Source organism: Schistocerca gregaria, chromosome 7, assembly GCF_023897955.1.
Source record: "Schistocerca gregaria isolate iqSchGreg1 chromosome 7, iqSchGreg1.2, whole genome shotgun sequence".
Classification (NCBI taxonomy): domain Eukaryota; kingdom Metazoa; phylum Arthropoda; class Insecta; order Orthoptera; family Acrididae; genus Schistocerca; species Schistocerca gregaria.
In genome coordinates this window covers 37,612,999-37,628,743 of record NC_064926.1, presented here as the reverse complement: position 1 = coordinate 37,628,743, position 15,745 = coordinate 37,612,999, and the positions used below count along the sequence as shown (strand labels likewise).

Genomic DNA, 15,745 nt, shown 5'->3' with positions numbered 1-15,745 from the left:
CCAAGACATTAAGCCCCCTTGGGGCTATTCGCGAGGAGAAGGCTATGTGCCAGGCCCGGGCTTCTCTCATCATCATCATCATCATCATCATTATCGTCGTTGTCGTCGTCATCCAACACACACACACACACACACACACACACACACACACACACACACACAATATATTCATGTAGTATTACAAATAATGTAATGGAGCATGTTGTAAATAAATAAAAGTAAAAAAGTTCACGAGCTATGCCATACTGTGATAGCTAAAGCTTCTGGTGACTGGACCAGTACCCATTGTAGCAGAAAATTGTGGCTCTGATACTACTTATTGTTCTCGGAGAGATGACAGTGGCTATGTGTGTTGATTTATTTTATTTATTTACATAGCAAGTTCCATTTGACCATATGAGCCAACCTACTTCATTGTGGAACAACTCAGTGTGCAGTTTACAGAATGCTTATTAAAACATTATTGACAAGGAATTAATGAATTAATAAAACACCAAAAAAAGTGTGCATAAATAAATATGACATTACAAAGAAAAGTTCTCAACTACTGCAACAAACTCCTGTACAGTATAGGAGGAGTGAGCCACAAGGAACAGTTAAATACTGAATACTTGGGGTTTGTAACTCAAATTTTTAGTTTTGCTGGAAGGAAATGAAACCTGCTGAATTATGCACATACCACTGTACAGGACTTAAGGAAATGTTGTCAAAGTTTACATCATTTTTCCAGCTGGTGTGCACTGAATGAAGTTACAATTTCTTCTGAAAAAGTCAATATTGTCAACAATGAATACCATGATAGAATACATGAACAGGGGCAACAGTTAGAATTCTGAGACACCTGAACAGTGACCTACACGTAGTTCATGAACTGATACCACAGATCAGTCTGGCCGTCCATTTCTGAGCTGAGAATATTCGTGAATCTGCAGAGTTGCCACAAAATACAGTACAGTACGAGATAATAGAGTGAAAGTAATGAAAGTAAACAAGCCTTTGGGTGCCAGTGTCAGAGGCAGTGCAGACCATTCTTGTAGTCAAGGTAGCAGCGTGTGATCTTAAATGAGAGACTTCTAAGGAAGTGTTACCTCTACCCACAGTCCTTAGAATTTAAAGTGGTTGACTTCAGTGACTAACCACCTTCGGACAACTTTTACAAGAGCGTAAGTTTGTGTATGAATGTGCAAGAGTTTTTCTAAAGCTGAAGAAGGATTTCGTCCTCTAACTTTGTCTACTGTCAAACGATCTTTTAAATGTACCTGTTTGTTGCACAGTGCCTCATCTGTGATGTGAACTTAGGTGAATTGATAGGCAACATAAAGCCGAAAGTGAAGTTAGGTTTTCGTGCTTGTATGCAACAATATGTTGCTGAATTTAATAGCATTTTTACAAGTGGAGGAAGAACTCTGCTCTCTCAGAAATGTGGGAAATAGTAAACACAGAGTAGTGATCTCAAGTTTTGCAGCATTTAGTGGGTAGTAAACATAGAATGGCCATTTCATGAACAATTTCCAGACAAGTTGTTTTAGTTGAAGCAGTTTCCTCTTCAGAAACCATAGTTTCAAAAAGTTCCAAATGTTATGCAGATTCATGCAACACTTTTCTCTCATGTGATGTTCCTTTATTGAAATTGAGAAGTCGAGTGCCCCAAAATTTTCTCTTGAAATACACAAATTTTGAAGCAGCAGAAGAATCAATATTAAAAAAATTCTATGTGGCTGCCTTTTGTGAATAAATGCTAAGAAAGATCAGAGCAGACTGCGAAAATAAAAATACTTAATTAAGCATGGACGAATCGGCAGACTCTAGCAAAAGGAAAGTGGAAAACATTGTGGTAGGTGTAATAGTAAATGATAACATGGTTTCCAAATGTTGATTTCTATTACCCTATAAAGAAAAACCATCCTTGAATCATGGAACAGTGGCTGACATATTCAATGAATTTCTGCAGTTTTTATGACCAAAGGGCATGAAATTAGTTAGTGTTTTCCTCTTACTTATGGATGCTGCACCATACATGAAGCAGTCAGCCGAAGGTCTTTCTGTAATCTTCCCCCACATGATATACACAACATGTATAGTACACGGTTTATATGAAGTATGTGAGCGGGTATCCTGAAGTGGATAAATTGATCTCAAATGGCAAAATGGTGTTTGTGAAAGTACCAAGAACAGATTTATCAAAGCCAGAAATCCAGATTTTGGACTTCCTCATAGACCCATTGCTACTCATTGGAGGACATGGTTTTGGAATTTTGAATTGGTGACTGATGAACTAATTAAAGATGATGCTTCTTCAGCTGAAATTCTTCAGAATTTACTAAATGACAGCACACTAAGAAATGAATTGTCTTACATGTCAGAAAAATTTGAGTTTTTTGTTTCATTAAAAAATTAGAAACATCGATCAGCTTGTTAATTGAGACAATTAATGAATTACATGACAATGAGAAAAAAATTAATTCACTCAAAGGCCCAAAAGTGGATTTCATTAAACAGAAATTTGAAAATGTGTTCAAAAAATGGTGGAGTTCATACTATTTGTAAAATTTCCTAGGTGAAATGGAAAATGTGTTTGCCAGTGACATTCCTTTGATGAAATAGGCAAGATTATCATCACATGATGTTGAAAGATTATTCTTACAGTGTTGTGCATTGTTTTGAATCAACTGACATCAGTTTGTGATGGAAAACTTTGAGAGTTCAGTGCAACAGTGAGTTGTTTGAATCCACCGCTATGTCAGCTTGATTTGTGAATGGTTTTTTAACATACATATTTACGGTTTTGTGATATTGAAACAAAATACTTTTGCATTTTGATGCATATTTTTTATATTTTTTGTACATAAAAATAATATATATTCAAGTTTTTTAGCACATGAAGATCTGTTCGCAATTCATCACACAGTTACAAGTTAAGAAATTATTTTCATTACAAAGACAATGGATAAGATTGGCAGTTGTCGAACAGACCACAAACTTTTTATTGTTTGCCTCAGGTTATCTTATACATTGAAAAGTTAGTATTCATACATCAACCCATCTGGAATGAAATTTGAAGTATTAAAACTTCAGAATGAAAGGACCACCAGAATTGTATTTTAGGTCTGCTATTCAGCACCAAGCAAAAAAAAAAAAAGTAGTTGATGCAGAATGGACCACATTTGAAAATGACTTTGTAGGATCAGCAGAAAATCATTGTAGAGAAAAGGAAAACACAAGACTGGTTTGATGAAAGCAACAATGAAATTTTAACTCTCAATGAAGATAAAAGAAAAACCTGTTTACCTCCATCTAAGGTTACATTGTCTTGAGTGAAGAAGATACATTTTCAGGAGCTGAAAAACAAATATCAGGACAAAATAAGGTAAGTATAAGGTAATTGATGGCAATGAGAGCTAGACAGCTATGAGGTCACATAGTGTCAGAGACCTGTGTAATTTTTATGCTGGATTAAAGTTAGTTTTATGAATACATACTCTCCTCAGCTAAAAATCTGAAGGATGAGTACCATATCACCATTCTTACTGGGGTTCGATACATCTTGAGGCACTGGAAGGATGACCTCAATTCACTGCAGAATCATAAAGCCTGGGTGCAGAAGATTTTCTTCAGTACTCACCACAGCAATCTTTTATAACACTCAAAAGTTTGAACTGATAAAGATTCATTCCCCAGGAAATAGCTTTCAAAACCTCATAAAAAGCAAGAGGCCTACTCTTCAAAACCAGAACAAGTAGTCTGATCCATTTAATATGGGGAAGTACAAACAATACCAGTCGATTTGTAAAGATGCCATAATAGTTACAATTTTTAGTAAATGACTTGAGAGTATCCACAGCAAATATTTTCATATCTGTGCTCTGTATTGAAGGAGCGATTTTGTTTCCTTTTTTATTGTTAGTGACTAAAACTGCAGAAATCAGATCCATAGCCCAGCTCTGTAAGCATGCTTCTAAGCATGTGCAAATTTAAACAAGTAAATGAACTGCATAATAATGCTAAGCACTGAAAGGAATGCGTAAGCTGTTTGGCAGAATCTCATGGGGACAGAAATGGAACTTAGGTTGATTTTGACAAAAGTAATCTCTACTTTATTCCAGAGATCTACCTACAACAACAAAATAGAAAGTTTAGGAGAATAATGAATTTAACTTATGGAATTAAATAGCATCTAGGCTCATGGTAGTGCAGTTTAGTTAGCAACAAAAAAATGGTTCAAATGGCTCTGAGCACTATGGGACTCAACTGCTGTGGTCATCAGTCCCCTAGAACTTAGAACTACTTAAACCTAACTAACCTAAGGACATCACACACATCCATGCCCGAGGCAGGATTCGAACCTGCGACCGTAGCAGCCGCACGGTTCCGGACTGCGCGCCTAGAACCGCGATACCACCGCGGCCGGCAGTTAGCAACAAATTACAGTGTTTGCATCCCTTGCTAAGGCAATATATATTAATAGATCTTGTATAAAACTATTGCAAATGATGCTGTTGGGATGAAGTTCACATCTTGTAGTTCCAGAAATGAATGCTAAAAAATATTAAACTGAAATCATTGCACAGAGAGCCTGTTACATGTAGGTGGATTGGAGGTTCACGAGCTAGCATTCATACCTCATGCATAAAAGTAAAGCAAAAAGTGCGTAAAATAAAAAGAGAGCAGATATTTAAATTAATGAAGTGAAACAGACTCATCTGACGGTGAAGGGAGTGAGAATGGTCTGAAAGGGATTTGTGGTGCACATGGTGGGAAAGGAGTGCCTGAATGACCGGGTGTGAACCGGGTAAGGTAGTCACTTTGTACTCTTGGTACTTGGTTGTAACTGCACTGAACTTGTGATTGCTGTACTCGCTTATTAATCCAGTGCTGATACATGGAGGATGGACCAGGTGTCCAATAACAGCCTTCACTCAGAACCATGGAGTCTTCCGAGAAAGCATAGCCCAGAAAAGAGGTGTGGAAGATGTGGTGGAATACCTTTTACATACTGGACTGTGAGAAACTATGGTAAACTGGTTCCGAAAGTGAAATTTCACTGATGAAACAAACTCTGGTGAGAGGCGGTAGCCAAGGTCACAAGCCACATGGCATTGTGTGAGTTGAGCTGCCAAGAGAGCAGTTGGGAGATGTTGACTTGTTGAAGCAAGAGCAAAGACTGAGACTCGTGGCGGTTCAGGGTGCATGGCTTCCAGAAGGCATGGGTGTCAAATGTGTATCTGTGGCAGAAGTTACCAGCCTGGGCACTAGACTAAGGCAATGATGCTGTATGAATGTTTTGTTACCTAGCTGAGAAGTTTGATTACGAAATGGTGAAACAAGGCAAAGGGGCCACTGCACAAGGAACAGGGTCCACAAATTGTTAAGAAACACACTTATTGAATGACTACACTACTATGAAAAATGTGACACTCTCAAAATTTACAAAAGCTGATGAAAGTCACCCGCCAGTGTGATGGCACTAGACAAAGGCATGGTGCATTTGGAATTATGACACTGAGCAAAGTCACAAGCTTGCCTCAGAGAATCACCAGCATGACACCGATATTTCTCACCTCAAGGTGTGGAATTAATCATATCTGGCAGAAGATGCTGCACAAAACATTGATTTACACATCCAGCTGCACAATAAGCATAGAGATGACATGGATGTGTTGTGAAACTTCATGATAAGCATCTCCGTGTTGCGTGTCCATCACAGTGCAAGCACAGAACAGAAACCAGTGTTGATGCTGTGAGGAGAAGGTGAAGACTGAGAGTGAGGCTAGTTTGGCAGAAGCCTCCCTAGGCACTGAATTATTGTCCTGTACTGGTAGCCAACAACTATAGTATGTAGGTATCTGGTCACATGGCAGGAAAAACAGCGTAGGACTGAAGTAAATACGTGAAGGAAGAAACTTGCCACCTTAGTAGATTGCTGTATTGAGCTAGAGACATACAGAAATGCTAAGACAGCTATGCAACGAAAGGCCGCCACAATATGCTAGCTAACAGGAGCTTTGTTGATTGCTGTGTTTGAAGAGTGTGGCACATTGTCTGCTGTCGGTGGGAGTGAACAAAGGGAGTCACCAATATACCATTGGACATATCTGTGCTAGAATTATGCTAAACACGTTTCAATCAGTCTGAAAATATATCCCCTGAATCTCAGTGAACACTATATAAATAATATTACAGAACTTATGAGAAAAGTACGAGGGTTGTTTTTTAAGTAAGGGCCGTTCGCGCGTATAGTCCCGTAGTTTGCTCGGACGCCGCAACAAGCCACTGCACCACTTGCCGGCACCCTTCCCGTTCACACTGATGCAAGTTGCAGCTCTGTAGGTGACGTGTACGCATCGCTGTGCTACTTTATAATGTTTACGATTATTGAATCGCCCGCCGCGTGTGAGATACAGTCAGTGATATGTTTTTTGACCGCGAGAAGCCTATCAGCTGCATAAATTCATCGTCAGTTAACAGAAGTTTATGGATTGAATGCAATGAGTGAAGGTAAAGTGCATCAATGGGTTAGAGAGTTTAAAAATAGCCGTCAAAACGTCCATGACGAAGAACGCTCAGGCCGGCCCTCTGTGATCACTGATGATTTGGTGGCTGCATTCGAAACAAAGATTCGTGAGGACAGAAGATTCACAGTTTTCACTCTTTCTTTGGAATTTCCACAAGTTTCAAGATCGGTTTTGTATAAAATTGTGTCTGAAAACATAAACTTTAAGGAACTGTGTTCTCTGTGGGTAGCCAGACTCCTCACAGAGGACCACAAAGGGAAGAGATTTGCCACTTCATTGGATTTTTTGATTCATTACGAGGAAGAAGGGGATGACATGTTGAGTCAAATTGTCACTGGAGATGAAACATGGGTATACCATATCACTCCCGAAAGCAAGCGACAATCGATGGAATGGCGACACACAACCTCACCTGTCAAGGTCAAAGCCAAACAGACGCTGTCAAAGTGCAAGATTATGGCAACTGTGTTCTGGGACCAGCGCGGTGTTTTGCTAGTGGACTTTATGCCATGAGGAACGACACTCAACTCAGATGCCTACTGTGCAACTCTAAAGAAGCTCCGCAGAGCAATTCTAAACAAAAGGCGCGGCATGCTGACAAAAGGAGTTTTGATCCTGCACGATAATGCTAGGCCTCACACCTCTCAATAGACTTGATTCTTTTGGCTGGGAAGTTTTGGACCATGCACCATACAGCCCCGACCTTGCTCCTAGCGATTTTCACCTTTGCCGGTACATGAAACACCATCTTGGCGGGCAGCGCTTCAATGACGACGATGAAGTGAAAGCGGCCGTGAACGCTTGGCTGTCAGAGCAGGCGGCCGAATTCTTTGAAGAGGGAATTAAAAACTTAGTTGTACAGTATGACAAGTGCTTAAATAAACAAGGCAACTATGTAGAAAAATAGGTAAAAGTGTGTAGAATCAAAAAATAAAAGTTTTTTTACTAAAGTATTTGTATCTTTAAAAAAAAAATGGCCCTTACTTAAAAAACAACCCTCGTATGAACAGTCTAGAAGACACTGTAATGAGTCATAGACTCAGATGGAGTGATTGCATTCAGCACATGAGTGATAACACATTTCTTTGTCAAATCCTGTATTGTGATCTCGGTACTGGCAGATGACATCATGGTGTCTCTCTAAAAAGTGCCACAAGAACAAGCTGAAAAGGCTTTAAGAGCGAAAGCATAAATCCAAACACTTCAGGTGCACTGGCAGATAATTTGTAATTCTCTTTTTGGAAAATCATAGAAGAGCTGAAGCTCAGCTAAAGAGGAAACTGTGACAGATACACCTAGGCCCATTGCCTACGATGTTGGCTAGTTTCAACAAGACTTTGAGCGCTGCAATTTCAAGAAGCATTTCAAAAGTGGTAGACGTTTCAGTTGGGACGATGACCTTTGCAGTCTGGTCCCTTCAAGCCCCACAAACCAACCAGACCTTTCAGTTACTAGTATTAGTCTTCTATTTTCTTCATAGTCTGTATCACAGCAAGAAATTTATTAGCCCTGAACTGGTCAAATTGATTGTGTAACATCAGTGGTTTGCATGGTTGACTCTGTCCACAGTTAGTACTCGGCCTGCCTGTGTTTATCAGAAACATGTTATTCATACAGCATGTATTCTAGTTATTTATTAGATGTGATGATATTGCTGTTATGTAAAACAAAATTTGCACTTCTTGTTTCTTCCACTCATCCATATTGTTACATGCACACTTTTCACGGACGATAAAAAAATGCTATTTGCATACAAACAACTTACACTGACCATGACAAGTTGTGGTAACAACATTCTTTTTTCTACCACACATAACACAGTGACTCTTCCTTTTGTTTGTAGGTTCTTCTGGTTCTCAAGATTCTTCCAGTTTATAAACTGTCAAAAATATTTTGAGACCATCTGGAAACATCAGAATGTGATATTTGTAATTAAAAGAGCTTTCATAAGTTGTCGAGACAATAGTTTCAAAAATATTCTTCTTGGTTTTCTTGGGTATTCTATATTGGACTGAAATCATATTTGGGCAGTGATACCTGTGATATTTAGTAAAGCAAAGCGTTCAGCCATTGTTACCCCAGCCGTTACTCAAGCCATAGGGTATTTACAGCACATCTAGTTGACTGTATCAAATCCTTCCTTTGCCATGTTGTTGCTCATGACTATGTGAGGTTTGTTAGTTTCCTCATCAACTGTGCCTTCATTATTGAGCTTAACAGAGTAGCACCTCTTCTACCCCGGCCACCCACTGTAGGAGCCCACCAGATATACCCTGCTATGCGAGTACATGATACACGAGCGGAGATGCAGCGGCGGACTTCTGTGGAGCGATGGGGAGCTAATGAGACATAATACAATTAACAGTCATTTATTAGCAAGAGTTTTACATTCACTTTTTTTTCTTCCTGTCACTGCCTAGTAGCGACAGTACTGATACCATGCTGCTCGAAGGTGCAGAGTAACACGACAGTGCTCTGTGAGGAATTTGTAGGCGCAGGCTCTCATTGTCACGGGTCAGTGCTGCAGCCCTGTTGTAGGAGTGTGCGGCAGCCAGTATGTTGCTACAGCCAGCACGGTTGTGGATGCCTGTTGGAGCCTTTGCACTCCCATTGAGTAAAGCACCACTTAGGCTTGGCCCCAGAAACCTGCCTGCCCCTGATGTCAGTTGTCAAGATGGCTTATACATGGAGGACCCAACAGCAACATAAAGGGTGGCTCGAGAGGCAGTAGGACACAGCTGGTAAGCCAGTATTTGTACTGCACAGGAACCCTGCTCTCAAGCCCAGCAGCTCACAAATTAGTTCTTCTCTGAAAGATCAGCACAGCCCTCACCTTCATTCAGTCACCGTTGTAACGAGCAGGAGTGCACCTCACAGAATACAAGTTTCCTCCACACCCAAATGGCTGTAGACTCATAGCAGTGGACTTTGAGGTAACGGTGGTTGTAGACACATGAAAGTATTCATCATGGCATCCTGCAACTAGTAGAGCTGACCTTCCATCAGTATATGTGATTCAGCTGGAATTGCCTAACTCTGAGAGTGAGTGGAAGGAATGCTAGGCTTTTTTAGCAGTCAGTGACGTGATTCTCCCCATATGGGTGACCAAATGTGTTTCTGTTTTCTGAGCCGTTCAGCACTTTTAGTTCCTAAATGTATCCTCATTATAGAGGATTGTTGCGTCTGCTCTACATTGTTGCTGAATCGGGTTCCTGGCGTTATTTCTCGCACACTGCGGGGCAGTAAACTCCCTGTCTGTTTTACTTCCGTTCTTCTGAGTTTGACGTAGGTTACGCCACTGTTGTGTACCCACTTAGCATCATCCCAGCTGGTTCCAACAAAATTTTATTTCTTCACTGAATTACTATTTTGCAACAGCACATGTGACACCATTGTGATATTTCTCTGTTATCCAAACAGTGAAGACATGGTATTCTTGGATTTCCAAGTTCCAATGCAAGTTGTATGTTTTTGCAAAAGTGGATAACTGGTATACCAATTATCAAAAGTAAGATTCCAATTCGACCCATTCATAGTTTCTGCCAGTCAATGTACAGTGGCAAAAGGCTTATTTGACGCTTGTAAGGGCCATCTGGTTGTGTCCCACAGTATAACTCAACTGATGCTGTAGAGAGTGTTGCATTGCATATGGTAAAAAATTTCAAGATGTAGTTTGTAAAATAGAAAGAAACTTCCACATGGGAAAAATATATTAAAAACAAAGATTCCAAGACTTACCAAGCGGGAAAGCGCCGGTAGACAGGCACAATAAAATAACACGCAAACACACACACACAAAATTTCGAGCTTTCGCAACCGGCGGCTGCTTCGTCAGGAAAGAGGGGAGGAAAAGGAAAGATGAAAGGATGTGGGTTTTAAGGGAGAGGGTAAGGAGTCATTCCAATCCCGGGAGCAGAAAGACTTACCTTAGGGGGAAAAAAGGATAGGTATATACTCGAGCGCGCACACACACACATACACACACATATCCATCCATACATACACAGACACAAGGAGACCTATTTAAAGGCAAAGAGTTTGGGCAGAGATGTCAGTCAAGGCGGAAGTGTGGAGGCAAAGATGATGTTGAATGACAGGTGAGGTATTAGTGGCAGCAACTTGAAATTAGCCGAGATTGAGGCCTGGTGGATAACGAGAAGAGAGGATATATTGAAGGGCAAGTTCGCATCTCCGGAGTTCGGATAGGTTGGTGTTGGTGGGAAGTATCCAGATAACCCGGACAGTGTAACACTGTGTCAAGATGTGCTGGCCATGCAGCAAGGCATGTTTAGCCACAGGGTGATCCTCATTACCAACAAACACTGTCTGCCTGTGTCCATTCATGCGAATGGACAGTTTGTTGCTGGTCATTCCCACATAGAAAGCATCACAGTGTAGGCAGGTCAGTTGGTAAATCACGTGGGTGTTTTCACACGTGGCTCTGCCTTTGATCGTGTACACCTTCCGGGTTACAGGACTGGAGTAGGTGATGGTGGGAGGGTGCATAGGACAGGTTTTACACCGGGGGCGGTTGCAAGGGGAGGACCAGAGGTTAGGGAAGGTGGTTTGGGGATTTCATAGCGAGGAACCAAGAGGTTACAAAGGTTAGGTGGACGGCGGAAATACACTCTTGGTGGAGTGGGGAGGATTTCATGAAGGATGGATCTCATTTCGGGGCAGGATTTTAGGAAGTCGTATCCCTGCTGGAGAGCCACATTCAGAGTCTGATCCAGTCCCGGGAAGAATCCTGTCACAAGTGGGGCACTTTTGAGGTTCTTCTGTGAGAGGTTCTGGGTTTGAGGGGCTGAGGAAGTGGCTCTGGTTATTTGCTTCTGTACCAGGTCGGGAGGGTAGTTGCGGGATGTGAAAGCTGTTTTCAGGTTGTTGGTGTAATGGTCGAGGGATTCAGGACTGGAGCAGATTCGTTTGCCATGAAGGCCTAGGCTGTAGGGAAGGGACCGTTTGATATGGAATGGGTGGCAGCTGTCATAATGGAGGTACTGTTGCTTGTTGGTGGGTTTGATGTGAACAGATGTGTGAAGCTGGCCATTGGACAGATGATGTAGTTTGCTGGTTTGTTCACTATATCCTGAAGAGGGGCAGCAGCCTTTTCAGTAGTTGCAGGGGCAACAGTCTGGATGATTGACTGATCTGGCCTTGCAACATTAACCAAAACGGCTCTCAGCACACTCCTCCCCAGAAAATCCAAGCCTCTGCATCACTTAATGACTTCAAGCTGTCTCCAGCCCCTCTTACAATTTCTTATACACAAGTGTAATTAAAAATCTCAATGCGGCATTAGATCCATGGTAAAATTCTAAACAATACTGATATCTTATACACAGTTCTACATGACGTAGTTTTTCCACAAATTAATTTGAAATAATTACAAATTTTAGTAGTGGCACTTAAAAAAGTTCATGATTTTTATGTCCATGCTATGCCACGGATAGTGTTGAACAATGCTTTATTATGTCACTAAACGTAGAACATGAATAACAAGAAAATAAAGAGTCGCTGCTTCTGATGATAACAAAACAAAATTCACTGCTCAATAATTGGAAATAAAGTTATCACTAAATTCAACAGCAGCAGATTCTATCACTGAAATAGGAAATGTCTCACAGTGTCCATAATTAGTCCAACAAGGCAGTGACAATGGATGTGGCGTCTCTGATGTTTTGCCTGCAGTCAAGTTGTGCTGAAACAATTACTGGCAAGCTGAATATGTTATGGTACAGCTGTCCCCCCATGAACTATGGACCTTGCTGTTTACTGCATTTTTGTATTTTCTCCTTTCATCAATTAAATTCAGTATCTCTTCTGTTACCCAAGGATTTCTACTAGCCCTCGTCTTTTTACCTACTTGATCCTATGCTGACTTCATTATTTCATCCCTCAAAGCTACCCATCCTTCTTCTACTGTATTTCTTTCCCCCATTCCTGGTGCCTCGACGATACAGGTGCAACCACAACGGAGGGGTATCTGTTGAGAGGCCAGACAAACATGTGGTTCCTGAAGAGGGGCAGCAGTCTTTTCAGTAGTTGTAGGGGCAACAGTCTGAATGATTGACTGATTTGGCCTTGTAACGCTAACCAAAATGGCCTTGCTGTTGTGGTACTGCGAACGACTGAAAGCAAGGGGAAACTACAGCCGTAATTTTTCCCAAGGACATGCAGCTTTACTGTATGATTAAATGATGATGGCGTCCTCTTGGGTAAAATATTCCGGAGGTAAAATAGTCCCCCATTCGGATCTCCGGGCGGGGACTACTCAAGAGGATGTTGTTACCAGGAGAAAGAAAACTGGCATTCTATGGATCGGAGCGTGGAATGTCAGATCCCTTAATCGGGCAGGTAGGTTAGAAAATTTCAAAAGGGAAATGGATAGGTTAAAGTTAGATATAGTGGGAATTAGTGAAGATCGGTGGCAGGAGGAACGAGAGTTTTGGTCAGGTGAATACAGGGTTATAAATACAAAATCAAATAGGGGTAATGCAGGAGTAGATGTAATAATGAATAAAAAAAAAAAAAAAATAGGGGTGCGGGTAAGCTACTACAAACAGCATAGTGAACGCATTATTGTGACCAAGATAGACACAAAACCCATGCCTACTACAGTAGTACAAGTTTATATGCCAACTAGCTCTGCAGATGATGAAGAAATTGATGAAATGTATGATGAGATAAAAGAAATTATTCAGGTAGTGAAGGGAGACGAAAATTTAATAGTCATGGGTGACTGGAATTCATCAGTAGGAAAAGAGAGAGAAGGAAACATAGTAGGTGATTATGGATTGGGGCTAAGAAATGAAAGAGGAAGCCGTCTGGTAGAATTTTGCACAGAACATAACTTAATCATAGCTAATACTTGGTTCAAGAATCATAAATGAAGGTTGTATACATTGAAGAATCCTGGAGATACTAAAAGGTATCAGATAGATTATATAATGGTAAGACAGGGATTTAGGAATCAGGTTTTAAATTGTAGGACATTTCCAGGGGCAGATGTGGACTCTGAACACAATATATTGGTTATGAACTGTAGATTAAAACTGAAGAAATTGCAAAAAGGTGGGAATTGAAAGAGATGGGACCTGGATAAACTGACTAAACCAGAGGTTGTACAGAGTTTCAGGGAGAGCATAAGGGAGCAATTGACAGGAATGGGGGAAAGAAATACAGTAGAAGAAGAATGGGTAGCTCTGAGGGATGAAGTAGTGAAGGCAGCAGAGGATAAAGTAGGTAAAAAGACGAGGGCTGCTAGAAATCCTTGGGTAACAGAAGAAATATCGAATTTAATTGATGAAAGGAGAAAATATAAAAATGCAGTAAATAAAGCAGGCAAAAAGGAATACAAACGTCTCAAAAATGAGATCGACAGGAAGTGCAAAATGGCTAAGCAGAGATGGCTAGAGGACAAATGTAAGGATGTAAATGCTTATCTCACTAGGGGTAAGATAGATACTGCCTACAGGAAAATTAAAGAGACCTTTGGAGAGAAGAGAACCACGTGTATGAATATCAAGAGCTCAGATGGCAACCCAGTTCTAAGCAAAGAAGGGAAGGCAGTAAGGTGGAAGGAGTATATAGAAGGTTTATACAAGGGCGATGTACTTGAGGACAATATTATGGAAATGGAAGAGGATGTAGACGAAATGGGAGATAAGATACTGTGTGAAGAGTTTGACAGAGCACTGAAAGACCTGAGTCGAAACAAGGCGCCCGGAGTAGACAACATTCCATTAGAACTACTGATGGCCTTGGGAGAGCCAGTCCTGACATAACTCTACCAGCTGGTAAGCAAGATGTATGAGACAGGCGAAATACCCTCAGACTTCAAGAAGAATATAATAATTCCAATACCAAAGAAAGCAGGTGCTGACAGATGTGAAAATTACTGAACTATCAGTTTAATAAGTCACAGCTGCAAAATACTAACGCGAATTCTTTACAAACGAATGGAAAAACTGGTAGATGCAGACCTTGGGGAGGATCAGTTGGGATTCCGTAGAAATGTTGGAACACGTGAGGCAATACTGACCTTACAACTTATCTTAGAAGAAAGATTAAGGAAAGGCAAACCTACATTTCTAGCATTTGTAGACTTAGAGAAAGCTTTTGACAACGTTGACTGGAATACTCTCTTTCAAATTCTGAAAGTGGCAGGAATAAAATACAGGGAGCGAAAGGCTATTTACAATTCGTACAGAAACCAGATGGCAGTTATTAGAGTCGAGGGGCATGAAAGGGAAGCAGTGGTTGGAAAAGGAGTGAGACAGGGTTGTAGCCTCTCCCTGATGTTATTCAATCTGTATATTGAGCAAGCAGTAAAGGAAACAAAAGAAAAATTCGGAGTGGGTATTAAAATTCATGGAGAAGAAGTAAAAACTTTGAAGTTCGCCGATGACATTGTAATTCTGTCAGAGACAGCAAAGGACTTGGAAGAGCAGTTGAGCGGAATGGACAGTGTCTTGAAAGGAGGATATAAGATGAACATCAACAAAAGCAAAACGAGGATAATGGAATGTAGTCAAATTAAATCGGGTGATGCTGAGGGAATTAGATTAGGAAATGAGACACTTAAAGTAGTAAAGGAGTTTTGCTATTTAGGAAGTAAAATAACTGATGATGGTCGAAGTAGAGAGGATATAAAATGTAGATTGGCAATGGCCAGGAAAGCGTTTCTGAAGAAGAGAAATTTGTTAACATCGAGTATTGATTTAAGTGTGAGGAAGTCATTTCTGAAAGTATTTGTTTGGAGTGTAGCCATGTATGGAAGTGAAACATGGACGATAACTAGTTTGGACAAGAAGAGAATAGAAGCTTTCAAAATGTGGTGCTACAGAAGAATGCTGAAGATAAGGTAGATAGATCACGTAACTAATGAGGAGGTATTGAATAGGATTGGGGAGAAGAGAAGTTTGTGGCAGAACTTGACTAGAAAAAGGGATCGGTTAGTAGGACATGTTTTGAGGCATCAAGGGATCACAAATTTAGCATTGGAGGGCAGCGTGGAGGGTAAAAATCGTAGAGGGAGACCAAGAGATGAATACACTAAGCAGATTCAGAAGGATGTAGGTTGCAGTAGGTACTGGGAGATGAAGAAGCTTGCACAGGATAGAGTAGCATGCGAGCTGCATCAAACCAGTCTCAGGACTGAAGACAACAACATATTGAACAAATGAACATTGCCTTCTGAAAGGTGTCAGCATATCATATGTGGTTATAAA

The 15,745-nt window shown here is 40.7% G+C and overlaps 1 protein-coding gene across 1 annotated transcript in view; it reads left to right on the top strand.

Moving 5' to 3' along the window:
• The window catches only part of LOC126281333 (uncharacterized), an 81,585-nt gene that overhangs the window by 44,978 nt on the left and 20,862 nt on the right, over nt 1-15,745 (top strand). The window lies entirely within an intron of this gene.